This window comes from Balaenoptera acutorostrata, chromosome 5, assembly GCF_949987535.1.
Source record: "Balaenoptera acutorostrata chromosome 5, mBalAcu1.1, whole genome shotgun sequence".
NCBI classification, from domain to species: Eukaryota; Metazoa; Chordata; class Mammalia; order Artiodactyla; family Balaenopteridae; genus Balaenoptera; species Balaenoptera acutorostrata.
Window position 1 is genome coordinate 2,177,154 of NC_080068.1, and position 18,175 is coordinate 2,195,328.

The 18,175-nt window shown below is 36.5% G+C and overlaps 1 pseudogene; it reads left to right on the forward strand.

Moving 5' to 3' along the window:
- Window positions 1–6,194: 6,194 nt before the first annotated feature.
- On the forward strand, window positions 6,195–7,996 carry LOC103006895 (ATP synthase subunit alpha, mitochondrial-like; annotated as a pseudogene).
- The last annotated feature ends 10,179 nt before the right edge of the window (window positions 7,997–18,175 follow it).

Here is an 18,175-nt window from a genome sequence, read left to right on the forward strand (position 1 = left end):
ATCACATACACAGTATGAATTATCCATGAGAAATAGGGAAAGAGAAATATCGGACTGAAGAAACAGCAAGCAAATGTATCGGGATATGGAATAACATGAAGTATGTAAAAATATAAACAATGATATTAGAGCATTAAGTACAACAGAGAAAGTGACTAGAAAACTGGAATAGGTAGACAGAGGCTACAATGTAGAGGGTTTTTATTACAAAACCAAAATATCTTGTTCCATGGGGGACGAGAATGTTCCCTTTCAGAATATATGGCATATGACAAACACTGTGCCCCTGAATATGTTGTCTTAGGGGTGGAAAAACATTTTCCCCTCATGCAATCCACTTTTCACACACTCTTTTCTTGAAGATATTTTCTGCCTGTGATTGATACAATACAGTGTAAATTATTAAAACATAAATTATGATTCTACTTTTAAGAAAAAGCCAGCTTTACAGTTATATAAACCTTTATGGATTCCTGCTTTCATTTAATATTTAACCTCTGAGGATTATGAATTTCTTTGCAGGTATATTAAAGCATGAGATATATATTTCCCTCAACACTTTTAAGCAGATGTTATCAATAGAGTTTTCAGAACATATATTTTCTGAAATATGAGAAAATTGAAAATATAATTAAGGAAAAAAGATCCCATAAAAATGAACAAAGCGTTCTGAAAAGGAACCAAATTGAACCTTAAGAATGAAGAATATATTAAGATAAAATGTTTCACTTCCAGCTAGGAGATAAGGGCAGATCTCAGTGCAACAACTAGAAAGCATAGATGCATTACAAAAATAATATTTTTTCTTACAAAGCTAATATTTTGAAGACATCAGAAGTCTGGAGAAACCACAAGGACTAGATGAATTAAAATTCTAGAGAGTAAGAGACCTTCTGAGGTAAGCTGATGATGGCTGGCTATTTCCTTCCCTAAGGGTGTTTACTTACGCTGTGCTCAAGATAAGGACCAAGCTTGGTAGCCTTTAAGGTGGTCTCCAAGCATCTCCACCACCTGATCCTCAGGCCTTTGTGTAATTACCTCCCCTGGAGTGTGGGATGTATCTGCTGACATAAAATAGAACGTGGCAGAGTGATGTGACGTGGCTTCTGTGATCAGGGTTTGAAAAGAGGGTGGCTTATGTTTCAGATTCTTGCCCGATCATCCATGGGGAAACCAGAAGCTCTTCATAAGTCATTCCTGTGGAAAGACTCATCTAGTGAGGGGCCTTGGGCTGCCAGTAACCAAGCGAGAAGGCTTGGAATTGGATCCTCACCCACAGTCAAGCTGTCCCAGGAGACCACTGCTATAGGTATATTAACGTAGGACTGAAAATTCATGTGAGCTCTTGAGAAGGAGGCACCAACTAAGACATGCCCAGGTTTATGACTCACATTCTTATGAGATAAAATATTTTTGTTTTTTAAGCTGCTAAATTCTGGAGTTATTTGTTATGCAGCAATAGACAACTAAGAAATACAGTGATTAATTCATCAAAAAGATATGGCAATCCTATAGGTGTATGCAATTTATAAATTGCAAAATAAAGTTTCAAAATAAATGAAGCAAACGTTATACAACTGTAGGGAAAAACAGTTGAAGACACAATTATAATCTGAGGTTTCACCACCCTGCTCTTAATAGTTTAAAGAACATCTATGTAGAAAACCAGGAATGATTTATAGGACTTGAACAACACTATCTAACAGACTTGACCTAATTGACATTTATGGAAAAATCCACTCCAAAACACCAGAATGCACATCTTTTTAAAGTGAACATGGGATATTTACCAAGATAGAACATATTTTTTTGCCATAAAACAAGTTTAAAGGATTCAAATTATACAAGGTATCTTTTCTCACCAAAGGAATTGATATAAAAATCAATAACAGAAAGGTAACTAAAAAAAAAACCCTCCAAATATTTAGAAACTGGAAAGTATACTTCTAAATAACCTATAGGTCAAAGACAACTTTGAAAGAAAAATTAGAAGTATTTCTGACAGAATAAAAATGAAAACACAACAAATCAAAATTTGTGCAATGTAATTAAAATACTTCCTAGAGGGATGTTTAGAGCACTAAATGCCTACATTAGAAAAGAAAAAGGTATGGAGTTAATGATCTGAACTTTCTCCTTAAGATACAGAAAATGAAGAAGAAATTATACATTAAGTAAGCAGAAGAAAGGAAGTACATAATAAATGTAAGAATAGAATTAATGAAATATAGAAAACATTGCCAAAACATATATAAAACGTTTCCTGCAACAACTTTAAAATGTTTATTATTTTCAAGCAATCTGAGAGCTTCTTCAACATAGATTTTGTAACATTGAGTAAACCTGAACAAATTTCAAGACTGCTTTCCTTCAGATGATGTTACTGACAATAATATAATTAGGCAGATTAAATAATAAAAGTAAAATGAATCCCACCTAATTTAAAAAATAAAATATACTAGGAAATAATTTCTTACTGCATTTAAAATCATAATGGAAATTAGGACTTATTTGGAGCTGACATATAACAAAAGCACTCCATATCAATATTTGTGGGATGCAGTTAAGTAATGCTGAAAGGAAATGTATAGGTTTAATATGAAAAAAAGCTGAAAGTTAATGAATAAAAATAAGAAAGTAAAAGGAAGGAAAAACAAAAGTTCAGAAAAAAGTAATGAAACAAACATATAATATTTAGAATCATATTAGCCAAAGTTTATTCTTAAGCATAAAATAAAATAAACAGGATCAACTTCTAGCAGGGTTCATCAAGGGAACATAAGTGATAATATAAACAAACTCCATTAGGAGTGAAAAGAGGACATAATGCCAGAAGCTGGAGAAATAAATGTGATAAAAATATATTATTAACTTGATGTCAATGCATTTTGAAGCTTACATGAAATGGACAATTCCATTACCAAAATTAACTGAAGAAGAAATATGAAACCTGAAGTAGATAACCATTGTAGTAATTGAATCAGTAGTTTAAAAATCTTCCAACAGGTGAAAACCAACTCACAAAAGGCATTACCAGTGGGTTCTAAAAACATTTAGAGAATAAATTGTGATATTAAACCCATTGTCCAAAGAAAAGGAAAAGTGAAGAATGTACAGCTTATTTCATGAGACTCATGTAGCATTGATGTTAAAATCAGTAAAAAAATATTGGGATGAAGGCATTATAAATAAAACTCAATTATAAACACAGATCAAAAATTCTAAGCAGAACATTAGCTACCAAATGTAGCAATTTATTGAGAAATAAATATACTTCATGGCCAAATGAGGTTTAATTGACGGAATGCACTTATTAAATATTAAAATATTAGAAAATAAATCAAGTTGTCATTATTTTCACATGGTATAATGATTTTGGTAGAAATCTAGATGAAAGTATAGATAAAAAATTAAGATTAGAGAGTTTAGCAAAGATTTTAGACATTCAATGTACAAGATCAGTTCAGTTACTTTTCACCTACCAGAAGAATATAGAGAACATAATTTTTTAAAGACAATATTTATACTAGCACCCCAAATTTTTTTAAAATCTGAGAATTTAATCTAACAAAACCTATACAATATTTTGATGTATAAAATTCCAAAATATTATAGGAAAACACTGAAAAGCCCAAAATAGATATTGCTATGTGTATCTTGCAAATTCAAAGGAAAAGAACAAAAAAGTAGAAAAAGAATTCCTTAACCTCAGTAGAAATTAGGGGATTAGAAATTAAAACCACAATGAAATATCATTTAACCATTATACTGGCAGAAATTCAGAAGTCTGACAAATACAAGGATGTGGAGCAAAGACGTGCTTACTCTTTTCTTATTGGTTTGTAAATTTGTAGAAATGTTGTGAGAGAAAATGGTTGACATTATGCAAAAGCGTTGAAATGGGTCCATATCTTATGGTTCAGGATCTAGGTGGACACCTAAAGAGATTCTTACAAATGTCCAGAGGACACAGACATTCATGGTTAATGCAGCCATATACATAATGTCAAATGTCCTTTCTAGGTTCTTTGGCTGGTCTCATAATTAAATTAACATAAGACAGATTAACAGGAGAAAAACAAATTTAATTTCTTATGTACGGGAGCTCATAAAAATATGAGACTCAAGTAAATGACCAAAGGAGGCAGATTTTATATCTTTGACAAAGAATCAATAACTTTGTGAAGAATTGACAAAAATAAAGGGATCTGAACTTGGAGTGGCTTATTAGTGAAAAAGTAACAAGGTTTGTTCATCCAGCTTTCTCTGCCCTGAATTCCCTTCTCTGGTAAGAAGTACTTCTCTGTACTCCTGGTGCACAGAGGGTACCTTTCACATGGAACATTTATGTCCTGCTTTCGTCAGGAACAAAGGAGCATCAGAGGGTCCTTCTTGCTCCTGCTGTTTTTTAAATAACATTAATCCAAAATAATCAATATGCCAAAGTGGCATATTTTGCTTCCCTTCACATGCATCCACAAGGATGAACTATCTATTATGGAAGAATTTTCCTTTGGCCATCAAACTGGGATATGCATTTTTATTTCAGAAAGAAAACACATGCTTTCTGAATTTCACATCTGTAAGTAACCTCTTTAACCTTAATAATTATTTGGAAGATTTTTAAGATTGTTTTAACCTCTTTTACTGAAAGTATTATACTGATATTTAAGCATCTTACTTCAGGTCCTTCAAGTTTTAGAAATCAGGAAGAAAACTGAAGAGAAATTGGCATGATCATTACACCCAGCGGATTAAAGCCAGAGCTGCGATAAGAGTGCGGTTTCCCGATCACAAATTAAGTATTCAGTTTACAACATTATGCTGATATAAAAGACTTGATAGGAAAAAAAAAAGAATAGTAATTTTACTGATTCATAGCTATTTTGATTTCTTTATACTTTTCAAATATATTATGGTAATTAAACCAGTGTTAATTTTCCAGCTGTTCCATGTATTCTTAGATAATTAATAGTTGACCGTAGTTGAAAATCAGGCTTTTTGAGGAGGCCTTTGTCATTGTTTTATTGTGTCAGTAGCTAAAATGATACACTCAGAAATGGAGAATATAGGTGGACATTACCCATTAAAGTGTGTCATTGCAGATTTTTTATATGAAACTTGTGTGCACATATTTTGAAAAGATTTTGTGGCTTATAATTTTTAGTGTTTTTTATCTTGCTTTCTTTTTATGTTTTAAAATTTTTGTCAATATCTTTTCCAAATATTTATTTGTAAGCACTCAAGAAATCTCTCATAAATAGAATGATGTTTAAAAATTTTTTTTTCTTTTAGAAGCTCAGCTGTTAACATTTTTGATACATCTTTGTATTTGTTTTTACTCCTGACAATCATTCAGTTTTTAATTATTTTTTAAAATTTATAGTTTTCTTAAAATTTTTGAACATTTTGAAGGGTTTTTTAATTCTAGTAATCTGGAATTAAACAATTTGTCAGACGATTTTTTTCATTAATTCTCGATTTTCATTTTCTACAATATCTGACAACAGTCCAATAATATGCCGTATGTTTTATTCGAGACTCTCTTTGCCTTTGTTTTTTTTTTTTTTTTTTTTAAGTCTTTATTGAATTTGTTACACTATCACTTCTGTTTTGTGTTTTGATTTTTTGGCCATGAGGCATGTGGGATCTTAGCTCCCAGACCAGTGATCGAACACGCACCCCCTGCATTGGAAGACAAAGTCTCAACCACTGGACTACCCGGGGAGTCCCTCTCTTTGCCTTTGAAATGACGTCCTCATTTGCTCCCCATCACCATGTTCCTATTACTCTGGTTCACGTCCTAATGACCTATCTTTCAGAATCTACCTACCTCCACTTTTCCCTGTACTCCTTAAGTACAGTTCCACATACTCTATTTTTATTTATTTATTTTTATCTAATCAAAAACTTGCAAGAACGTCCAGTTACCTCTGGAATAAGGCATAGTCATCATTGCAGCATTCAAAGATATTTACCATCTGGGCACAAAATAATTTTTCAAATATCTATTACTGCACTTTTCTGCATATATCCTATATCCAACTAGAGAAAAACACCCATTATTACCCACATCATCCCTAAAACTTCTTGACTTCAGATTTGCTCATGCCCTTCTGAACCAAAGCTCCCTCTCTCCCAGTCAGTCCCAAGGCTGTGAATGCAGAGGAAGCACATGAGGAGGACCTGCAAAGATGCAGTCCGTGCGCGTCACAGCGGCCGTGGCCCGCGCCCTCCCTGGGAAGGCCGGGATGGTCTCCAAAAATGCTTTGGGATCATCCTTCATTGCTGCAAGGAATCTCCATGCCTCTAAATCTCGTCTTCGGAAGACTGGCACTGCTGAGGTGTCCTCTGTTATTATTGGTGACACCTCTGTTGACCTTGAAGAGACTGTGCACGTTTTTAAGTATTGGTGATGGTATTGCCCATGTACATGGGCTGAGAAATGTTCAAACAGAAGAAATCGTAGAGTTTTCTTCAGGTTCAAAGGGTATGTCTCTGAACTTGGAACCTGACAATGTTGGTGTTGTCGTGTTTGGAAATGATAAACTAATTGAGGAAGGAGATATTGTGACCAGAACTGGAGCTACTGTGGATGTTCCAGTCAGCAAGGAGCTTTTGGGTCAGGTAGCAGATGCCCTTGGTAATGCCCCTGATGGAAAGGGTCCAGTTGGTTCCAAGATGCAAAGGCGAGTTAGCCTGAAAGCCCCGATCTCTGTGCGGGAACTAATGTAGACTGGCATTGAGGCTGTGGACAGCTGGTGCCAATTGGTCGAGGTCAGCGTGAGCTGACTATTGGTGTCTGACACATTGGCAAAACATCAACTGCTATTGACACAATCAGTAACCAGAAATGAGTCAATGATGGATCTGAGGAAAAGAAGAAGCTGTACTGTATCTACGTTGCTATTGGTCAGAAGAGCCATGGTTGCTCAGTTGGTGAAGAGACTTACAGATGCAGATGCCATGAAGTACGCTATTGTAGTTTCAGCTACGGCCTCGGATGCTGCCCCACTTCAGTGCCTGGCTCCTTATTCTGGATGTTCTATGGGAGAATGTTTTAGGGATAATGGCAAACACGCTTTGATCATCTACGATGAGTTATCTAAATAGGCTGTTGCTTATTGTCAGACGTCTCTGCTGCTCCGCTGACCCCCTGGTCGTGAAGCCTGTCCTGGTGATGTGTTCTCCCTACACTCGTGCCCGCTAGAGAGAGCAGACAAAATGAACGATTCTTTTGGTGGTGGCTCATTGACTGCTTTACCAGTCATAGAAAGACAATCTGGTGTTGTGTCTGCTTACATTCCAACGAATGGCATTTCCATCATTGATGGACAGACCTTCTTGGAAACTGAATTATTCTACAAAGGTATCCATCCTGCCATTAACGTTGGTTTGTCTGTATCCCGTGTCAGATCTGCTGTGCAAACCAGGGCCATGAAACATGTCGCAGGTACCGTGAAACTGGGATTGGCTCAGTATCGTGAGGTTGCTGCTTTCGCCCAGTTTGGTTCTGACCTCGATGCTGCCACTCAACCACCCTTGAGTCGTGGTGTGCATCTGACCGAGTTGCTGAGGCAAGGACGGTGTTGTCCCATGGCTATTTTTTTTTTTTTTTTTACAAAAATCAACTGTATTTATATACACTTGTAATGGACAATTTGAAAATAAAATTAAGAAAATGATTATACTTAACAATATCATCAAAAAGAATAAAACATATAGAAATAGATTTAACAAAAGAAGTTCAAGACCTGTACATGAATCCCATGGCTATTGAAGAGCAAGTGTCTGCTATCTATGCAGATGTCAGGGGTATCTTGATAAGCTGGAGCCCAGCAAGATCACAAAGTTTGGGAATGCTTTCTTGTTTCATGTTATCAGCCAACACCAAACCCTGTTGGGCAAAATCTGGGCTGATGGAAAGATCTCAGAAGAGTTGGATGCAAAGCTGAAAGAGATTGTAACAAAATTCTTGGCTGGATTTGAAGTTTAAATGCCTATGGATTCACACCAAATGCCAGTTTAGTTGTGTCATCATTTCTTCTAGTTGCATTTGTAAAAGGATTACTCCATTACTGCAGATGTATAGTAATCATGTTAAACTAAAGGTTCCATATTGAAAAAAAAAAATTCCTTCTCTTCTTTCTATCCTCCATGTTGAATTTTCACTCTTCTTTCAAAATCAATTCAATTATTAGCTTTTTTATAAACTGTAATAGGTGAAAGAACATGATGTTTGAAATAAGACAACTGTTTGGAGTTTTACATATCTCATTTATTAGCTAAGATGATCAAAAAACTGACTAAAAACTGATTTAAAAAAATCTTATCAGTAAAGTAAATCTAACATTTGTCTTTTCTTACAAAGGGTTTTGTGCATCAATAAGAAAATGCACACTGAACAAGTCTCTGGAATAAGTGTGTAATATATATGAATCACCTCATCTGGAAGAACTATCTTTATCCTGATGCCATTCATAGAAGATAATTAATGCTTCCTCTTTACGTCATACTCCAGATGCCCTTTTTATTTTAATAAATATATATGTGTATTTTATTTCCTCTACAAAACTGAGTTTAATGCACTATACCATCTGACTCATATTCCGAAGAGTACCCAAACTAATGCCCTGTACATAATAGGTTCTCCATAAATGTATTGACTGGAAGTGTATTGATCCTTACCATGGTTATTTAAGAATGATTTTGTTCAAAATGTATATTAATAATTTAGTTAGCTTTTATTTATTTTAAACATATTTATATTTAAATTTAATATAAGATGCGAAAACAAAATTACGTTAAGAAGTAATTGCTATAGAGTAAAATTTATTTTAGCCAGAATAATAGGATATGTCACACATAACAAAGAGCAACTGAAACAACACTAGCTTATATGTCTTAAAATCGTTTTGATAGAAACTAATTTAGTTAAAATTATATCCAGCAGTTAAGAACAAGTTTATTGTTCTATAAAGGTTATCTAAATATATAAAAATAATGTATACAGAATCTTTTAAGAACAATAATATTAGTAGATTTACTGATGAGGAAAGTCCAAAGCCATCTGTTAAAATTTATGTTACGTGTCTTCACAGAGCTCTGCTTCTTTTGCTAATATTAAGTCAGAATTGAATTGGAAAAGGATGCGGTTTGAGCTAGTGTATCTTCATCCTTGTCCATTCCCCACTCTTCCCCCTATTTCTCCAGCTCAGACTGGGAGTGTCAGGCATGGACATGCCCCCTGCACTCCTTAGGCTCCTAGCAGTGGGTTTGTTACTGAACTCAGGTCCCGCTGCTTTCTACTCCAAAGTCAACACCCAAGAGGCCAGTGCTGGTAGAAATGGAAAATGCTGCTTTTAATCAGAAAGCTGGCAATCTGGGGAGAAGGCGGGCTCAGTGTCCTCAGAAACGAACTCCAAATATTCTGCTGGGCCATGAAAGCTTTTAAAGGGAAAAAAGGAAGTAATCTTAGTTAATCATGGAGACAGGCGGTCACAGCTGTCGACGTCCCCCACTGTGTGCAGGCTTGTCAACTCCTTGTGACCTTTCTTTAGCTGCTATCTTGTTCACACAGCTTGTTCACACACTTTGTTTGCCAGATTACTCAAAGGGAAGCTAGGGAAGGGATCTGGTCATCTGTTAATTACTTATTCTTCATTTTTACCTCTTTGATCCATGGAAAAAACCAACAGGTTAGGCAAGGCATTGTGTGATCACAAGATTTGAAAGGTGTGTTTGGTCTGGAGATGAGAAGGGCATGGGGGCGCCTAGTTTAAAAGTTAGTTACAATGTAGCTTTGCTAAAGTGACAAGGAAAGGGGCTTCCTGCTGAGGGCGGTTTCCTGCAAAGAGCTGCTTACATATCCGCAGTCAAACATCATTCCATTTCTATGGGATCAGGAGTGAAGGTCCATCTTCTGTCACTTCTTCATGCTGACATGGGGCACTGTATTCTCAGAGTGGAAGATGTCGACATGAGTATATAGCATCTCTTTCCTGACAATTTTAGTTGCCCACTTACATATGCGGGCAGAGCAAGCTACAATTATTTTGATGCCCACAAAGACATAGATTATTATGAGCAATCGTGTTAATCCCATTCTCTTGAGGCCGGTTCTTGGAATCGTGCTGGCCATAGACTCAGTACTGCTCAAGTTGGAGTAGCTCATGTCATGGCTGCAGTCTGGCTTTTTCCCGCTGGTGGCAGTTACAGTATCTGTGAAACAACTCAGGAAGGTGCATCAGACACTGAGTCTGTGACTCTGTTTTCCTGATCGTTAGCTGCTCGAGGCCACTCTTTGTGACTCAGGAAGGCCTGGGAGACTTCAGCTTTCCTACAACCAGAGGCAGGAGACGTGCAGGGGCCTTTGTACTTGGCGGGAAGCGGGGCCTGGAGGCTTGTGCTTGGTTCCAGTTTTCCCTTTAGAGAAGTAATTGACAGAAGGATAGGCCCCTCCTTTGACTTGCAATATTTCTGACTGGCAAATGTTTCCATATTTTTAAATGTTCCAATTTACTAATATATTTTAAACCAGGGTTAACTTTGACCCTGTTAACTTTGACACAAATCTTTTTTTAAATTTTTGAACCAGAAGGATACTTTATTTCCGTCCATCTTTTCAAACTAAAGTCCAAGGAAAGCACCTAGATTTAAACAACAAAGCGGGTGGGGAGAGCAGCTCAGTGTCTACGGTCGGCAGCAGCAGAGCCCGACATCCGACTGACTGGAGAGCTTGCCTCCAATCCCAGAACCTACTCTCCACTTCAGATGGACTTCCTGGCTCTCCCACACAAGCTGAAACAGACTGACACCTCCAAGATGCTCGCTGTAGTTGAGGAATTTAAAGTCTGCTGTGTCCCTGATGCTTTTTCCAGCACCTTCCAGCCCCTGGAAAGAGTCATCTATCCTCACGGCCACCCCTTCCTTACTTCCATCCACTCCCGAACGCACTGCATTCTGGATTCTGCTCTCATCATGCTAGCAGATTGCCCTGATTCCCCAAAGCAACTCAATTTCCAAATCCCTTTTTCTCCATCATCTGAATATTTTGTGCAAGTGTCATCTTGTCTTCATCCCTATTCCCAGTGTCTGAAGTTAAGGCCCTCATGTCTCTTCACAATGGTCTTATGCCTGGTTTTCCTGAGGCTTCTTTCTTTGCTTTTCCCAGTTACGCAATTATACTCCTTCTAAAACTAGTTGTTTTCAAATGCAAATCTGGTGTAACCTTCTATTCATAAACCTTTAATGACACATTACTATAGTGTAGCTTATCCTATAGGATTTGTTCTATAGGATAATGTCTACTTTCCCCGACTATCTTTCCAAGATCATCTTCCTCTAAATGCTCCTACCTCTGGTCACATTGAACTCTTGCTAGAAGTCACTTTGTCCAGCTCTTTCATGTGTTGCTATCTTCCTCTATGATTTTCTCACTACATGGAAAATGGTCTTCCCATTTCCTCCACCTGGCCTACTTCTACTTTTCCTTTAAATTCTAGTTCAGGTGTCACCCCCTCACTGAACCTACTCTCTGGCTGGCAGTGGTCATCTCTTCTCTGGTTGTCCTCTGTGCTCCTGTAGCACTGGTCCACTTCTCTGTTACAGCACTTAACATATGCACTGTAATTATTTAACTTTTTATTAAACTACAGTTGACTTGCAGTATTATATTAGTGTCAGATGTACAACATAGTAATTTGGTATTTGGTATAATACAAAGTTATTGTAAAATATTGACTATATTCCCTGTGGTGTACATTACATCCTTGTAACTTATTTATTTTATGACTGGTAGTTTGTACCTCTTATTCACTTTTACCTATTTTGTTCTTTCCACCTACCATTCTCCCCTCTGGTAACCTTTAGTTTGTACTCTGTATCTGTGAGTCTGCTTCTTTTTTCTTATGTTTTTTCATTTGTTTTATTTTGATATTCCACATACAAGTGAAATCATATGGTATTTGTCTTTCTCTGTATGACTTATTTTACTAAGTATAATACCCTCCAGATCCATCTATATTGTTGCAAATGGCAAAATTCCATTTTTTATGGGTGAGTAATGTTTCATTGTGTGTTATCACATCAAACTGCATCCTTCCCCAATTCAATTCTGGATTAATATAGCAAGAGAATCAGAGCTCTGTGATGAAGCTTAACATAAATTTTAACAGATGGCTTTGGCCTTTCTGCATCAGTAAATCTATGTGATGTTATTGTGATATAAACTCATATCTTCTTTATCTATTCATCTATTGACACTTAGGTTGCTTCCATATTGTGGCTATTGTAAATAATGGTGTTATGAACATTGGGGTGAATATCTTTTTGAAGTAATGTTTTCAGTTTCTTTGGTTAAATACCCAGGAGTGGATCTGCTGGATCATATGGTAGCTCTATTTTTCAATTTTTTGAGGAAACTCCATACTGTTTTCCATAGTGTCTGCACCCATTTACATTCCCACCAACAGTGCACAAGGGTTTCTTTTTCTCCACATCCTCACCAACACTTGTTATTTCTTATCTTTTTGATGGTAGTCATTCTGACAGGTATAAGGTGATACCTCACTGTAGTTTTAATTTTCATTTCCCTGAAGATTAGTGACCTTGAGCATCTTTTCATGTGCCTGTTGGCCATCAGTATGTCTTCTTTGGAAAAAAAAAAAGCCTATTCAGGGCCTCTGCCCATTTTTAAATCAGGTTGTTTGTTTGTTTTTTGATATTGAGTTATACGGTTTCTTTATATATTGTGGATATTAACCCCTTTTTGAATATATCATTTGCAAAAGCTTCTCCCATTCAGTAGATTGCCTTTTTGTTGTTGATAGTTTCCTTCACTGTGCAAAAGCTCTCAAGTTTGATTAGTTCGATTTGTTTGTTTTTCTTTTGTGGCCACTGCCTGATGAGACAGATCCCCCAGATTGCTAAGACCAATGCCAAAGAGTGTACTGTCTATATTTTCTTGTAGGAGTTTTATGGTTTCAGCTCTTACATTTGAGTCTTTAATCCATCTTGAGTTTACTTTTGTATATGGTGTGAGAAAATAGTCCAGTTTTATTCTTTTGCATGTGGCTGTCCAGTTTACTCAACACTATTTATTATAGAGACTGTCTTTTTCCCATTGTATATTCTTGTTTCCTTGATGCAGATTAATTGACCATAAGTATATGGGTTTATTTCTGGGCTCTCTATTCTGTTCCAATGATCTATGTGTCTGTTTTTGTGTCAGTACCTTACTATTTTGAATACTGTAGCTTTGTAGTATAGCCTGAAGTCATGGAGTGTGATTCCTCCAGCTTTTTTTTTTTTCTATCTCAAGATTGTTTTGGTGGTTCCACACAAAATTTAGGATTATTTGTTCTAGCTCTGTGAAAAATGCCATTGGTATTTTGATATGGATTGCACTGAATCTGTAGATTGATTTGGGTAGTATGAATATTTTAACAATATTAATTCTTCCAATCCATGAACATGGAATATGTTTCCATTTATTCATATTGTTTTCAATTTCCTTAATCAATGTCTCATAGTTTTCAGAGTTCAGGTCCTTCACCTCTGTGGTTAGATTTATTCCTAGATATTTTATTCCTTTTGATAAAATTGTAAATGGTATTGTTCTCTTGATTTCTCTTTCTGATAGTTCATTATTAGTGTATAGAATGCAACGGATTTCTGTATATTAATTTTGTATCCTGAAACTATTTTGAATTTATTTATTCATTCTGATAGTTTTTTGTGGAGTTTTTAGTGCTTTCTATATATAACATCATGTCATGTGCAAGTAATAACAGTTTTATTTCTTCCTTTCCAATTTGGAATAATTTGTTTTGTTTTATTGTCTGATTGCTCTAGCTAGGGCTTCCAATACTGTATTAAAAGAAGTGGTGAGAATGGGCATCCTTGTCTTGTTCCGAACCTTAGAGGAAAAAATTTTGGCTTTTAACCATTGAGTATGATATTAGCTGTGGGTTTTGTCATAAATTGCCTTTATTAACTTTAACACATTTCTTAATGCCATGTATGTAATTCAAAGACTAAAAGCACAACATATGTTCACTTACTTTTGGAATGTTTTTATTTAGACCTTAATATTGCAGCCAAAGATTTATACATATTCTTTCATGTTGCTTTAAAAATAGGGTACCAAAAAAAAAAAAAAAATAGGGTACCAGAAACTATTCTTAATTCAGTTAGAGCATTACCAAAAATCATTCTAAAATATCCAGAAAGATTTCCAGGTTTATATTTCAATAGAAAAGACTTAATTATACTTCTAAGAAATAGTTTTGTCATATTGTTTTACATAGAAAATCTTAAATGTTTGTATTAAAATATGTCTATTCATTCATTCAAGTAGTGTTTTTTGAGCAATTACTAAGTGCTAAGGCTTTGTTGTTGCTGCTTTTATAAGTACTTAGGCTACATCAGTGAACAATAAAAATATCCTGCTCTTATGAGGCTTACATTCTAAGGAATAAAAGATGGAAAGTAACCAATAACATAATTGTAATAAATCAGTGGTGTGTTAGAAGGCAATATATGCTTTGACAAACAAAATAAAATGCAGAAAAAAGGGAATTAGGAATACTGGTTTGGAGTAGAAGATGCAGTTTTAGTAGGGATTGTTAGGTTAAGTCTCAGTGAGGATGCGATACTTGAACAAACTCTTGGGGATGATCAGGGAGGTGACCACACAGATGTCTGTGGGAAGAGCATCTAGGCAATAAGAACAGACGTTGCACAAACACTAAGACGGGAGAATGTTTGTTATGTTCTAAGAACAGCAAGAAGGCCAATGCACACAGAAATACTAAACAACATAAGGACTATTAACAGAAAAAATAATTAAGGGGCAAATGGTGTAGGGTCCTGTCAGTCATCTCAAGATCTTTATTGCTTACTCAGTGGGAAAGGGAGTTATTGCAGGCCTTTGATTAGAGGAGTAAGAGGACCTGATTTTGACTTTAAATGCCTCTGGCTGCAGTGTTGTGAGTAGACTCTAGGTGATGAGGGTGAAAGCAAAGAGGCAATTTAGGAAAGAACTGCATGAATTCAGGCAAAATATATTGGAGCCTGGGACTAGGCTGGAGAAGACTTCAGGTGAAACAAACTTAGTGGGAAGGAGGTTGAGGAGTTCAGGAGATTGCATGTTAAGTTTAGGATGGTTCTGAAATATCCACCAGAGAGCCACACAGGCAGTTATAAATACATGTCTGAGTGGGCTTGGTGCTGTCTGGTGATCACTAGCAAAAAAACGGTAGTTAGAGCCATATGGTATGATGAGATCTTGAAGCCCAGGTTATTTCTACATCAAGAGGTAAGGGAGAATAAAGAGACCAGCAAAGATCTATGGAGAGAATTTTCCAGTGGGGTAGTATAAAAGCCGATAGCATTTGTGTCCTAGAAGCAATGTCCAGAAGGCATATGAGGGAGAAGGAAGTGATTAACTGTGCCAAAAACTGGTCATCAGTAGATTATAACCTATCGTTCAAGCACTGACAGTGACAGGTGGGGCAGACAATAACACTTTTGGTTGAAGGAAAAGGAATCAAAATCCAGTTGAAGTGGGTTTGAGAGAGAATAAAAGAGGAGGAATTAGAGAGATTAGGCATAAGTATGTTTTCAAGATTTTTGTGTTTTGTTTGGTAAAGGAGAGAGAAGGCAGGACAAGTTGCTTCAAGAGAAAAACAATAGGAAAAATAATATCGTGCTTGCAGAGCAGGGCAAGAACACTGAAAATAACTGATGATGTAGGAGTGATAGGAGAAGTTAGCTGAAGTATCGATCTTGTAAGCTCAGTGTAAGAGGGGATGGAGGAATAGATTATTAATTGTGTTCTGGGACCCAACTTCCAACGTGTTTTGGGAAGGTTTTCCCGCCGACATCAACAAGTGAATCTCCAGCCTCTTGACTGGGTGTCCTACAGTTCAACTCAGTTTCATTCCATCCTGACAGTATCTATGTGGAGATCGTACCAGATTCCCCAGGTAAAGGGTTCAGTCCAACAAGATTCCCCCCAGTCCCCGGCCCCCCATTTCAAATGTCAGCCGCTGCTGCCGAGGTTGTCACCTGTGCTTCTGACTGACCAGCTATAGATTGGAGGTTTCCATGACCCCCTCCTCCTGTTACAGTTATTTGCTAGAGCAGCTCACAGAGCTCAGAGTAGCATTTTACTCTCTGGATCCCCTGCTTACTATAAAAAAATTTAACTCAGCAACAGTCAGATGGAAGACCTGCACAGTATGGGAAAAGGGTGTAGGTTTTCTGTACCCTCTCCAGGTGTGCCTCTCTCCATGCATCTCCAGGTGTTCACTAAACTGGAAGCTCTGGTCCTTTGTATTTGTGTGTTTCTTTGTTGCTGTACAATACGTTCCTATGACTTAACGTTTGGGTTTTTATGGTGGCTTCATTACATAGGCTTGGTTGATTAGATCATTAACTATTGGTGATTGATCCAACCTCCACAGAAGTTGGGACGGGACTGAAAGTTCCAACACTCTAATCACATGGCTGGTTCTCCTGGAAACCAGCCCCACCCCTGGGTACCTCCACAAGGCACCTCATTCAAAAAATAAAACACAGCTTTATTACGCTCATAAATTTAGGAAATTCCCAGGATTTTAGGCACTCTGAGTCAGAAACCGGGAGGAAGACCAAATATATATTTCTTATAAATCACAATATCACATTTATGCTTAGTTGGGTGAAATAAGGTGGGAAGTCAGGATATAGATATGCAAATAAATACAGATTTGGTGGTTCCTTCTACCATTTGGTAGTTTCTTCTGACTGCTTCAATTTTCTCAGTGAAATAGGAAACAAGATCATTTTTTGAGGATGATAATGGGGAGGAAGTTTTAGAGGATCTAGGGAACAGGAAAAGATGTGAAATAGATGTTTAAGAGCACGTGAAAGGAAATGGGTTAGGGAAATGTATGATTGTTAACTACCTTTAGGAGAAAATTACCACATTATAACCATGAAATCAAAATGAGAAGAGCAGGCATGGTCGTTTTTTTTCGTGTGTATATATACACACACATATTCAGATTCAGCAGAGTCTAGGTGGAAATTTGGACTTAGATTTGAGGTTTTGCCAAGAAAATGTTAATGAATAGAGAGAACGCCAGGATATTTGTGGGTGAATGCAAAAGACTGATTTGAATTATTGGTCATGGGTTTAAATTAAGAAAGTAAGAAAAAGGATGCAAATTGGGTGAGTGAATGTGAAAAGATAATAGGATCAGTGGATTGGATGTTCTGGTGGGACAGCTGTTACTGGAATTTGTACACTATATTGAGTGAGCTGTGTGGAGTCAGGTTTGTGAAACTGAGATTATTGCAGTTATTGGTAATGACCTTGACACGGGTCTAAGTGGTGGAGGTGATGTGAGGGACATGAGCTTCGGAGTAGAACAGTCCCTGGGGCTAAGAACCAGGATATTAGAAAAATCATCTAAAGGGTGACGAAATCTCAAAAAATGTTGGAGGAGTGACCGTGAACCAGAGCTGTATCTTTTAATATTTGTAAAATAGCAAATTGGCATTCACTTTATCACATTAAATCCCAAAGATATTGAATTTTAAAACAAATATATCAATGTATTGATATACTTGATTATACGTTTGGAAAGAAGGGATTTTAAAAGTACGGGCATCCTTTGAATCACTAAACAACAAGTTTAGTGTACAATAATTGGCATTAAAGAAATTTTAAAAGATTAAAAAAATATTTTATGAAGAAAAGGAGATAAATAGTGTTTAATTTCACTTTTAAGGTTATTCACAGTTTAGCTATGCGGGGATATATTGCAGTGTTTTGAAAAAGCTATCTTATTAAATGCTGTTTGATAACTTCATTGAATCATTACATCTCCCTAAAATGAGAGTTTGAATGCAGTTTCATCAATCGATACTGAAATCATTATCTCTGTTGCCTGTGACCTTTTCTTATTATATCATATTTCTAGTTAGCCCTCCATAGAATTCAGTCCATGTTGTGGAAACCAAAGAGTGGGTTAAACTTTGAGGACTGTAGGACCTATTGATTCCTTGCATTTCTGTATACAGTTCCCTATGGGGGCTGTGCAGATGGACTTTTGACTAAGAGTGTTGTACAAGCTGGGACTGGAGGACAGATGCCAATGTGGGACTGGCCTCAAACATAAAGCGT